Source organism: Pundamilia nyererei, unplaced genomic scaffold (assembly GCF_000239375.1).
Source record: "Pundamilia nyererei isolate P.nyererei 1_Seehausen unplaced genomic scaffold, PunNye1.0 scaffold00046, whole genome shotgun sequence".
NCBI lineage: Eukaryota > Metazoa > Chordata > Actinopteri > Cichliformes > Cichlidae > Pundamilia > Pundamilia nyererei.
In genome coordinates, this window is record NW_005187447.1 from 1,799,763 (window position 1) to 1,813,413 (window position 13,651).

Consider the following 13,651-nt stretch of genomic DNA (forward strand, 5'->3'; position numbering starts at 1 on the left):
CGTATCACTACTGTGCACACTAGCTCCAAAAGAGCAAGATGGCATCACTTAAGTGGGAAACCTTAGTTTTAATTGTGTACAGCGGGTCCTCCATCTTTTTTGGAGTCATTGACCCAGACATGACGGCAGGACAAGAAAATCATGGTTTCAGCCTAAGCTGATAATGGTCAACTGTGACGCTGAGCTGTCATAAAATAAATGTTTGATGTCTGGATCTTATGTAAAGTCTATGGTGATAATACCTTTAGCTTCCAGAGGGAGGCTTGACAGAATTCTCCTAAACACTGAAAACAAATGCTCTGTTTACTTAATTCATATGTTTTAGGTGATGAAAAGCAACCTGGTGAGGGCCCGGTGGCGCCAGTGTCCTACAGCCTCGCCTCTGTCAGTGCGCCCCAGGGTGGCTGTGGCTACAATGTAGCTTGCCATCATCAGTGTGTGAATGTGTGTGTGAATGGGTGGATGACTGGATATGTAAAGCGCTTTGGGGCCCTTAGGGACTAGTAAAGCGCTATATAAATACAGGCCATTTGGTGTTAGTGTTACAAATGTGTGGGACATGCTGACCAGACATTACAATAATGCTGTCCTTGCAAGCTATCACCAGAAACGCTAGCCAGCAAAACATATTATTCTTATTTTATTAATATACGACAGCAGTTGCCAGTACAAATATGTTGCCATGCCACCGGCCATGCTATCTGCAGCCCTCGTGGATGAGAGCTGATGGGTTAGTGGAGCAGCTTCAGCTGGCTTTAGCCCCCAGGCTAGCTGTACTGTAGCACTAACTACGGATGTTCACTTCAATCCACACGAAATTCAATTTATTTAGCACCAAATCGCAACAACAGTTCCCTCAAGGCCTCAATGTTGTAAGGTAAAGACCCATAATTTGCTAGTTGTTTGAACAAGAGAAAAACGTTAAAAGCTCACTAGTTTAAAAGAGAGTTTTATGTCTTTTAGACTAGTGAACTTTCAACGTTTTTCTCGAAAAGATTGCGAACTGAGCTCGCTTTAAATGGATGACTGTAATCAATGGCCAAACAAATATTTCCCATGTGTTTTAGAAGCTATATAAAACATTAAATATGTTTCTCAGGAATCATAAAATGCTTTAAACGTAATTGGAACCTGCATCATTTTGCGTCATGTATAAAGCTGCAAACACGCACAGTATCAGAAGAGCTTGCAGAGCATAACCAACCTTTGCAGTGTTTCTTGGTTCCCATACAAATGTCCACAACCCAGTACAGAATGCGGGTAATATAACGAAAAACCCTTTTAGGTTTGTACAGAAAGTCAAAATTAATGTAGAGAGGATGAAGAAGTCTCTGTGTTTCACTTTAAAAGTTGTAGTGTCAGGTCTGAACCCAGTACAAGAACAAGAATATTGATAGATTACCCTCACATAAGTTTTGTGAGATCAAAGTGGGTGATGAAGTGACAGATTTATTAGTCTTTATCAAGAAGTATTTATTTAATCAGTTATTCATTATGAACAGGAGCATTGTAATTTATTTTAGCATGTGCCCTGGCCGCTCTTCCCTGAGCCTGGTTCTGCTGGAGGTTTCTACCTGTTAAAAGGGAGTTTTTCTCTCCCACAGTCACCAAGTGCTTGCTCATATGTGCTCATTGTTGGGGCTATCTCTGTATTATTGTAAGATCTTTACCTTACATGTCTTCTGCTTTCACTATTTTATTGTTCAGTACTTTGGTCAACAACTGTTGTTTTTAAAAGTGCTATATAAATAAATCAACTTGAAGCTTGAAACTTATAATATGAAGAATACTGAGGACATTTGGTCCTATAAAAATAACATTGAAATAAAAGTTGCACACAGAGATTTTGTGTAGTTCCTTGTCTTGCAGCAGTCTTCACTGAAGCCTCTGACCTGCAAGCAGTTTTATTTATGAACTGTCAGAGGTGGGGAAAGTGGCTATGAAAATGTAATCTTCTCCTAAGTGGTTACTGGTTAGAATGAAAGCAGTGTCAGGCTGAACGTGGATCGTGGGTGTAATAGACGACTTTATAAAGGATTTGTTTCTGCAGTCACCGGGTGTAACGAGTTGACATTTCTTTTTGACAAGCAACATGAAGCAACCGATACCCTCAACTCCCTATTTAAAATTTACTGGTCTAGAAATGAGAAAGCAAGCTGCCCCTTGAAAGCCATAACTCTAATGTGTGACATCCCACCTTGCTACATCCATGTTTAGTACAGTGTATAAACAGAGTTGTGAAGTTAATACTTTAAAAACTGCTATGTCAACTCTCCTTTGGAGGCAGAAGAAAAACAAAAGAAAAGCAGCATTTCCCTGGTGTACAGGATTAAGTATTGAAATAGATGTTTTTTCCCCTGATTCCTACAGACTGGCACACTGGCAAACAACAGGGCATTTGGGCTGACCAGAAGGTCAGTTTGCGGGCACTTGGGTTGTCGAAGTGGTCATATGATTTGACTTTAGGGCAGAAATAAACAGGGAAGTGTTTTGTTATAGAACAGGCACATCCTGGCTAACATAAGGCATTCAGAGAAAAACACTGACACACATACACAAACACAGAAGAAAAACAAACGCACTGGAAATTAAACATTTTGTGCACACAATGTTTGAAAAAAACAAAGAAATTGACATCGGGAGACTAAGTAGGATGATAGGAGTGTGCTTGGGAGTAAAAAACAAGAGACAATACTGACCACGACTTTGAATGATTTTACCTCAAGATGTGATGGACTCTTGGCCACCATCTGAACCAGAAACCATTCTTGGAAACTTGTTTTTAGAAGCATTTCAGGATCTTTTCTGTAAAAACCTGGAACAAATAAGCGACTATTAAACTTTCAGTGTTTATCAGCGTCAACCTCTGTAGTTTTGTAAAACAATGACAGCAGTCAAAACTAACAATTACAAGAAAGTAACAAAACAAAGATAGGGAAGGATAATAGGGAGCGCTTTTTTTGGATGTTGCTATTCCTTTGCACAGAATGTCCAACAAATTAAATACTGTTAAAACTCTAGTTTTATTTTTCTTGCGATTACCTTTGGAGACAGCTCATGTTTCCCAGGACTGTTGCTTTTTAAAAGAGCACAGAATGAAAAATGAGCAGTTATCACTTCTAGTACCCCACGGTGGGAATTGTCAACTTTGCCCTTCCTTCAATTTTATATGTATCACATGAACTTGTTGCAATCGTTTCCAGATATAATGCTGTGTTTGTTATAGGCCATAAACCTATCAACATGATACTAACAGACTGCAGTGAATGTCTGTGAGTCAGAATAGAGGAAGTAGCAGGTTGAACACAGCTATATTTTAATATTGTGCGGGGAGGTGCAGCTGACGCTTATGTATCACTTTGTAGACATTAAAAAAATGTTTCCCAGTGAGCGAGAGTGGGCTATTTGTTTCCAGACTTTAGACATATTTATGATCTAGATGCAATTTGCTATTCCAACTTTGAGAAAAAAGACAGCTTTATGTACTCCACCAAGGTTAGTATGATACTTTACTCAAGTTTCCTTGAATTACATTGAAGAAAATCTGTTAGTTTTTTCCCCCAGCCTTTTCCTTTTGTTTAAAATCTTTTCAGATGATAGGTGAAAAAAAGGCCTGTGAGATACAGCTTTAGCAGAAATTCCTACAGTATTCCTTACAGGCCTCATTGACTTATACCAATAATAACACAGCCAGAGAATGCAGACTCGACAACCTGGGTTTTGAAATGCAGGATCTGTCCGTCTGTGCATCCAGCACAATAGTTATTGATACACAGCCAGGACCAGAGTTTAGGTTTGCAGAACTTGATTATATCTGGAAGTCCAAGAACAACAGAACACAGACAAAAATAAATGATAAACTCGGGGTTTATTCATGGACAATTGACCAGCACAAGTGTTGTTTCTTAGTGCATGACTGGTTCATACACATCTGCCTCAAATACAAAGGACAATAAATAAAATTGATAATTCCCCCTCCTCTGTTTGTTTTAATCCTCTCTTCTTTTTCCTCTCTCTGATGTTTAATCAGTAGCATACGTTGCAAGTAACACAAACTTCTGCATCAAAAATACAATGCTGAAACAGATAAAGATAAACTCGCAGTGTATAAACACTCCACTGGGGTCCTTTAGCAGTAGGGTGTGGTTTTTTGCTTATCTGCAGGTGGAGTTGTGGGACAAGATCATTTAGGGAGCAGTGCCAGCTAGAGCTGATTGGCACAGCTGCTGTGTATTTACTTACCAGCTTCCTCCTTTTTTATGTAGTAGTGAGCTGGAACCTAATCACAAACAAGCAGCACTGTCACACACAACCACGGCAGATTATGGTGTTTATTTCCCAGTCAAGTCTGTATCTGAGTTGTGTGGAAGGGAAATTGTCTAGAGACAGATATCTACATGTAAATATGTTAAAGCAGTAGAAAAGCCTATTGGTATTTGCTGTTACTGTTTCTAACCCAGGTTAAATTGACCAAACACATTTGGGCAGGCTTTGATTTCCTCAGGATAAACAGCTTTTGTCGAGAACAAATGATGGATTCCATCTGGTGAATCTATTGACTGTCTTCTGATGTCGATTTTGTTTTTTTGTTTATGCTTTTTAAATCTATTTGCATTTGTAAAGAACAAAGAAGGATGGAAACATGAATTTTGGCTGACATCTGCACTGCAACACCAGCTTTGAAATACAGGCTTTTGCCTTCAAAGAAAGACCCTTAGTAGACGCTTAAAGCTGGCATTTGAAACCATTAAGTCACCAGGAATGTTTACTGAGTTTGGCAAGCAAGTGGGGTCATTTTCTCATCTATGCCAGCTATGCCCAGCTTTTATATAGTTTGTTCTAACCTGTACATACACAGAGCTACAGCTGACTCACTGGATGTGCTGAACCAAGAAGCTGTAATAGAATTCATTTCACATTAACATTTTGAAACAAAAAAAAGAAAGTTGTCGTCTTGCTCACCAACATAATATTATAAAAGATCACACTCTTTTCTTCATTAGAGATTATGATCGTTAATTTATTGGATTATGTCTCATGATCTCAAGCATGTGTTCAGAATGATCCTTTGAAGTAATCGAAGTTTTTACATGGAAACATGGAAGATTTTGTTCTGATTGGAAGGGCTGATAATCAAGATGTGGAACGTGGAGTAACTTCTCCATAGTCTATTCCACCACCAAGGCTGCTCAGCTGATTGGAAATATCCAATAGATCGATCTATCTATCTATCTATCTATCTATCTATCTATCTATCTATCTATCTATCTATGACAACATCTTATTTTCATATGATATATGTTAAAATCCCACGCTCTTGTAATATCCAAGTTTTATCAACATAGTAATTATCCACAGAGGTTTCCATTTTGGCTCTCTATCTGTGACTAACAACTGCAAGTTATTGCAACAAAGGTTCACTGTCGATTTTCATAAAAGTGTGTTCTTGCTGGCTCTGGGATGTGGTTTTTCAGATTTTCTTGATTATCAGTTTAATAATACTTGCACAGATGAAGCTTAACCTGCTGACCCTTGACTGACGCAAAAGAAGTCCGAATAATTTCATGGAGATTTCCACTGTAGCTGAACAATTATGATTGCTTTGGATGACTGCAGCACCTTGGTGTCTGTTTTGTTAATAAATACGGTTCTGTTTCTAAATTACACATGGTATGAGCAATAAAGCACTGACTGCAAAAACAATGTAACAATTCTCAAAGCAATTTATTCAGCAGCTGAAACAGAGAATGTGCAACCTGCTGCATTTTCTTCCAGCCAAAGTTGTGTGACTGCCCCGACAACAGTGAAAGTAAACGAGGGAAAATCTAATTAACTAAAAAATAAAGCCGAAGATAGCCTTCTTCCTAATTTTAGAGTTTTATTTTATTTTGCATGTGTTGTGAAATGATGCTTTGTCTGTCTTTTTATACTTTTACTGTTAGCGTGTATTTTATAAATTGTAGTGTGTCAGGCTCTCAGGCCTTTGTGTAACTCAAAAGTTTGACAGAAACTCTCATGGGAGCACTAGTATCCTGACAGGATGTGAGAGATATGAGTTAATATGGACATTTCTTGTTTAACTAGCAACACAAGCTGTTTTTGTTTCATAATTAACTTGATATTCTGAGGGACAGGATTCGAGTTATGAAAGTTAATGTAATCCTCCTGTCAGGAATTGAGAGACATGTTTTTGTTGAGTGTTCTTTGCTTTTTTGTAAAACAAAACACAAACAAAAAAAAAGCCTCATAAAGCTACTCAGAAAATAATTCCAAGTGTTGTCTGTGCCAAATCAATGAAACTGCAGCCGGTGCTCTGCAAAAAACAGGGAACCGGGCACATGAGAAATATGCACGCTGTTAGTTAGCCTCACGGTTGTGTTGGGAGACAGATGCACTTTGATGACTTCCATGAGTTTATTTCTATCAGTCTGGTATATGAAAAGAGTATGTTTAACCCAATTTAAGCCTGAGGCTTCTAGAGAGTACCCACATAGCCCACTGTCACCGATCACATGAATCTAAGGGTGTCATCCCCAGGCCAAGGCCACAAGTCAGTAAGCACATGACTACTACATTGGCTTGGTCGCAAGCATGTGAATATTTCCACAAAGACAAGCAGACCCATCAGAGAAAAGACACGGACTGAAGATACTATGGCACACAAAAACAGTTTTATGCACAAACAAGAGCTGGAAAACAAGCCACAATTGCTTTGAGTAAACATTGTTGTATCCAGGTCATATCTCCCCAGAGGAAACAAGAGGAACAGTGTTCCAATTCAAACACTATAAAATTGAGGGGGTTTAGTTAAAAAAAATATATACAAAAACAGTCTTCCCTTTGAGATACAGGGGCTGGGTATGATGCAGATTTCATGGGCCTTCTTGCGTTCTGAAAGTCTGAAAGACCCTTTGGGCACTGTCACTGTCAGGCAAAGCAAAGAGTTGTCCAGTACAACTTTAGGTTTAAATGCATTGATCTCCTGAACTATCCAACTAGGGTTACATCAGCAAGCTTATCACCAATCAACCTGTGCATGTCTTTGAAGAGCACTCATTGAAAACCCCATGCATGAACAGCAGGAAAATGTAAACACCACACAGACAGACCCTCCTCTGACCGCAGACCACCCCATGCTTTTGAATTTGACCTAAATTATCACGGGACTAACTGTTTATAAAAAGCGTATCTGTAGTTTGTCATAAAACACAAAATATGAAACAACAATTTAATCTGAAAAACCTAGAAAACTCAAATAAGTAACTGTTTAAATTGGCAAAATAAAGGTCTGCACGAGAACAGATTTTGTTTATATTTTTAACTTTGACCTCAAGAGATTACAACAGACAAATGATCATTATGACCAAAAAATATAAATATATTTATTTAAATTGACTGTCTTGTACAAAGAAATCTAGGAGCAAGATGTGGCCAAATGAAAGTTGTCTTGGTTAGAGTAGATATAAAAGAAAATCATAAAAATGCATTTTGGACTTCCGTACTGTCTCAGCCTGGAGCTGTCTCATATGATTCCTGAAAGCAAACCCTCCACACAGTCATGAGTTTGCATGATTTCTTGGCTTACAGCAAGTTCTCAACAACAGGGCTTAAGTCATTACAGCTATAAATTCGAGAGATCACTGCAGCATATAGCCTACTGCATGTGTGTGGGTCTTTGGGTGGTTAGGCTAAAGGTACAGTTTGTGTATTTAACATAGTTGCTGTTTGTTTTCCCCTCCTATTGTGCATATTAAATCAATTGCGATATCTCTTACGGTGATGGTGCTTTAATCTGGAAGTGATGCTCTGCTGTTAAACAAAAAGCCTGGGAAGCACACGCAGGGCAGGCCCCTCAGTGAAAAAGCTTGAAATGAGACACCAGCCTTGAGGATGTACAGCGGCCAAGAGACAAATATGCCTCGCAGCAGATCTGTCGAAACCCTGAACTGCTCCTGGACCTGTTTTCCCCGAGGAGCACAGGATGGAGACCGCACAGACGGCAACAAGGCGTCGAGTTTCACGAAGGAGACTGATGTTACATATCAAACAAACCAAAGAGATTGCTAATCTAATTGTCTCACACTCACTCGTGCAGCCAAATATATCAAAATCAGATTCTCTCTCACTCTCGCAAAGTAAAACATTATACAATTAAATTTCCCTCAATCTCTTTCATGACTTATGATCTGGTAAGGTCTCGCTGAGTCTTTCCATATTGTTAAAAGAATCTTTATTTGTCATTGTAAATCCAATCAAGTGTCAGTTTGGTTCTCCAAGCATTTGGTTGATGAACGGTGTTATTGGGTTGTGCTTTGTTTATGACGTATGTGCTATTCACCATTCCATTAGCAACTCAGAGAAATGAATTGTGGAAAGGTAGGGTGCACCAGAATCCTTGGAGTCATCTGATTTGCTGCATATTGTTGCACACTAACTTTCTGTGTTTGTTTTATTTTTATTTTCTGCACTTAAGGTGGGTAAAAGTGTACCGGCTGTGACACTTTAGACAGCGACGAGACTGTTTCACTGGACTGTTTTGAGTAGCTCTAAAGAATGAAGCATATAGTGGGAAGTTTGTCAGCAGCACGCAAAATCGCCTAATAAATAAGCAAACACTGACACAGTGTGTGTCTTTGTTTTGTCTCGCCCCTTGGCGAGAGAATTATCTTTTCACATAAGCACATTTGTTAGTTGGATTTGCTTAACATTAACTGCAAGTGTGTGTGTGTGTGTGTGTGTACAATCTGTTAGGACATAAAACTCACGCAGTCACATTGTGAGGACTTGCCTACCTTTAGAAAACACTTCATTTTGTGGTAAAATCTTGGTTTATAACAACATTAAGGCTTGTTATGGTAAATGGTAAATGGCCTGTATTTATATAGCGCTTTACTAGTCCCTAAGGACCCCAAAGCGCTTTACATATCCAGTCATCCACCCATTCACGCACACATTCACACACTGGTGATGGCAAGCTACATTGTAGCCACAGCCACCCTGGGGCGCACTGACAGAGGCGAGGCTGCCGGACACTGGCGCCACCGGGCCCTCTGACCACCACCAGTAGGCAACGGGTGAAGTGTCTTGCCCAAGGACACAACGACCAAGACTGTCCAAGCCGGGGCTCGAACCGGCAACCTTCCGATTACAAGGCGAACTCCCAACTCTTGAGCCACGATCGCCCCTTAAACATGGTAAAAATGTTTGTTAGACATGGTAAAAATGACCTGCTAAAGCTCTAACTGAGCATGAGAATTGGGAAGAAGGGTGATTTACACGACTATGTGGCTTAGTTGTTGGTGCCAAACAGGCTGGTCTGAATATTTCAGAAATATCTACTGAGATTTTCCCCAAACAACTCTTATTTAGCACCATTGCTGCTCATAACAATAGCAGCAGTTCTCTGAAAATACCATGTCAGATGTCAGAGGTCACAGAGAAATAGCCAGACTGCTTCAAGCTAGTGAGAAGGCAACAGTGGCTCTATTGGTTACAGCCAAAGCACGCAAAAGAGCATCTCTGAATGCAGAACACGTCAAACTTTGAAGCATATGGGCTACAGCTGCAAAAGATTACACCAGGTGCCAATGTTAGCTAGGGTGAATTCTGACCGAGTTAACTAAGGTAGGAACTCACACTAGCTCACCAAAATGGGAGAATAGAAAAATTTTAAAGGGTTGCCTGGCCTGATGAGTTAGGATTTCTGCTGCAGCATTTGGATGGTAGGGTTAGAATTTGAACGTGAAAGCATGAAATCCATCCTACTTTGTATCTGTGGTTCAGGCTGGTTGCGATGGTGTTAGAGCATGTGGGATATTTTCCTGGCACACTTTGGGCTCCTTCTTTTACATAATTTAAACAGCACAGTCTACCTGAGGATTGTTGCTGACCATGTCTGTCACTTTATGACCACAGTGTATCCATGTTTTGATGGCTGCTTCCAACAGGATAACATGCCATGTCATAAAAGTAAAATCATGTCAAACTGGTTTCTTGAGCATGACATTGAGTTCAATCCATGTGTGATGATGTCATGCCAATATGGACCAAAATCTCTGAGGAATCTTTCCAGCACCTTGTTGAGGCGATGCAAAAAATGCATGCACACCTTTGACATTGCAAGACAAAATCTGTTTTTTTTTCTAGAAGACGTTTTTCAAAACCTTAATTTTTAGTGACCTGAGGCGAATTTTACAAGTTGACAAAAAGATGAAACCTATTGAAAAAGTTACATTTACCAAAATACCTGTTGACTCTTGGACAGGGTCTTATATGCTCTCCTTTCTAATGTGTAGCAGTGTCACGCTGCTCACTGATTGGTTCACCCAATGACAGCTTTGCACGAGAGCAAAACATGTCAGCAACTATAGGATTAGATATATTGTCAAAACACATCATTAACTTTCTTTTCAGTGAATTCTCAACACTGGCATGAGGTTTGCATTTATCATATTGTGAAATAGCTCAAAAATGTTTAGATAGTTTTACATTACACCACTGACCCCCTCCCACTTTCTTAACACACATGTACTCACTTTGGTAATCTTTTGACAAATCCTCTGTCCTTATCAAGGTGAAGTCCTTATTTTGTAACCTTGTATTTCTAGGGCTTGTTTTTATACTTCGAAGTTTTGTTGTTGTTGTTTTTTAAATATGCACTTTATGTTGCGAAATAGTGACGTTTAATAGTCATGTGATTATTGACTTGTGGCTTTGGCCTGGTGATGGCTCTCCTGTGGTTCCAAGAGAGATTGTATAAACGTCTTTAAAAAATGTTCTCAGTTGATTGATCGCCTCACCAAACATTTTCCCAATGAGCCCCTGAGTTTGTCTTTAATGCATCATTTTGCTTACTGTGTAAAATATTTTCTCATATATAGTAATACAGATGATAAAGCAGGATAAATGGTAAATGGCCTGTATTTGTATAGCGCTTTACTTAATCCCTAAGGACCCCAAAGCGCTTTACACTACATTCAGTCATTCACGCATTCACACACACAGTCACACACTGGTGATGGCAAGCTACATTGCTTTACGCTTTAGAGCTACGCTGTGTGTAAGAAGTCTTTACGCTGTGGGCATGAGGTTTCCTCAGTTTTTTACCCACTGTTTTACCCTTTCTGTTGTGGTTTTAGGTTAAGTGCAATTAACCGTAAACTTGTTAGGCACAAAACATCTCAAATAGTTGATCCATTTCCAAATATAAATATAAGGCAGATATAAGGTTGTTTCAAATGATCAAGATCGGTTATGTCAAGCAGTGTTACATATGCTCTCTGGTCCGTATGGTGTTGGTAAGTGGTAGATGCTATTTCACATCACCTGCTTTGAAATAATAGAAATAATCGTCCAGTAACCACTGTGTAAATTTTCCTCTCTGAAATTGTTCGAGTGCATTGTGAATTTACAATTTGGTGTAATCAGTTCAGTGTAACACAAGTCAAAACTAGATACTATGCACACTAAGCCATTCAGGAAATTAGAGCAAGGTACAAAAATCTCAAGTTCTTACTAGCATGCTAAAACTCCAGTCACATTTGAACGTATCTTCCTTCATGTTGTTTTAGTACACATGAAACGGCCCAGCTAACTGGGTGATTGGCATCTTTTGAATTTACTGACCTTAATGAAAAAATGTTCTTTGTATAATGTCGTAGCTAAAGGCACAATCTCCTTTTGGGATTGAATTAGTCTTGTTTTCACTGTGCAGCTCTGCAATGGTGTATGGGAAAACATAAGCACTGTTGCACAATGGAAGGCCAGCAGATATTGACTCCCTTGGATAAAAGAGCATTTTATTTCCTTTTAACTGAAACAGGTTTTTGAATTCAGGAATGCAAACAAGGACCAAAATTTGATCAGATATATTTCATGAAATAAAATGTATTCATACATGCAGCAGTTCCTTCTGTTATTTTATTGCACAAAGTTCACCACAACACTTTGCATGCATGTCTGCATGTCTCACGGCAGGCAAAGTTGTCTGAATGGAGCATTTGTTATCATCGTTGGGGGTTGGGTTGGCTAGTATCTTTCCACCACTCGAACAAAGTTTCCAATGCAAATAAAAATAAAACTTTAGGAATATTATCTTGAACTTTTTAGAAGCTAGTAACAAATACTTGTTTTGTTTGCAAGCAGCTGCCTGCTGACAGAGACAAACAGGTTTTCCTTTGACTGACTCTCTCAGTTTCATCACTGAAAAGATTTTGTTTTTTCAAATGGTTTGCTTTTTGGTGCTAATGTAAATGCAATAAAATTACAAATAGAACAAAACAAAAACTGAACGTAATGCTAGTTCATTTTGGTTATAAGACAATCTGCATGTGGAGTATTTTTACATGCGGGCATGTTTACTAGAGGTTTATCAAAACAAGACTCTTCAGAATAAGCTCCCTTACAGCTGTGGGTTTGAGCAGATATTGACCCTTTTGTGTACAAGTACAGGTTCGCCTTCAGGGTTCAACAGCTTGAGCAAACAGAAGACTCAAAATAAAACTGGGAAAACAGGCCCCAAATAAATAAGTCAGAAAAGTTGCTTTTGCTGTTAACGGTGTATAGCAGTGCAGATGGTGGTAAAGTTATAAAAGAATACAACCAGAGTGATAAAAAAAAAAAATCCATTCCCAAACGGCAAATAGCTGGCAATTCACCACAAATTAATTTATTGCGTTAGTTATTGCTTTATGGCAGAAAACAGCTTTAGATTGCAGCTCTGGAGGCTTAAGGCTCTATTTCTAGTGGCCTACAGGTGCACATGGCTTTGGAGTGATGCCGGCACAGCTGCCTCTTTCTCAAGCAACATCCTCATCACAACAGCTAAGGTTGATTGTAAGGAGGTGGAGAGAGGACAGATCTGCATTATGTTGCCATCCCCCTTAGGCCCTCCTGAACGCATATAGCATTATCTTGATACTACCTCCCCCTTGTGGAGGGTCGGTCAATGACAGCTAATACTCACTTGTAGTGTCTCCAAATGCAATTGAAGGGGTTTTTTGTTGTTGTTTTTTTTTTTTTTTTAGTAGTGAAGCACACAAACAGACACTAAAGCACGGACAATGATAAATTAGAACAGCACCATGTATGACCTTATACTTTATACTTTTTACGTTTAGTTGGCGATTTCACAAGGTGATTCATGAGGAGATATCTTTGCCCCCCTGTGGCAGTGTCTTAGATTGCACAGTATATTGACAATGTTTGGGGTTATGTTATCTTATTAACCTCTTTTTGGCACATAAAATATGAGTGATGTGAAGTGATACAACTAAGTAATTTGCTGAAACACTATGCTAAAGTACAATTTTGGAATACTTGTGCTTGACATGAATATTTTCATTTTATTCTACTTTGTAGAATTTGTCTTCATCCAGTTCTTTCACATTAATAGATATTTGAAGTTCCACTTTATATTTAGATTAACATCGTATTAAAGGTATATAAATACAGTTTGTTCTGTTGTAACAATAAGTCTCCACCTCTTTGTCACACTGTTGCTTGCATGAAAGCAATGACCAGTTGGGGTCACTTGAGATAAATTAGAATTTACATTTTGAATAAATGCGTTTTGAAAATGAGATTTTGTAACAAAAGATGAAAAATAACATATCTTTGTCTCACATTAAACTGCTGACCACACAGTGACATT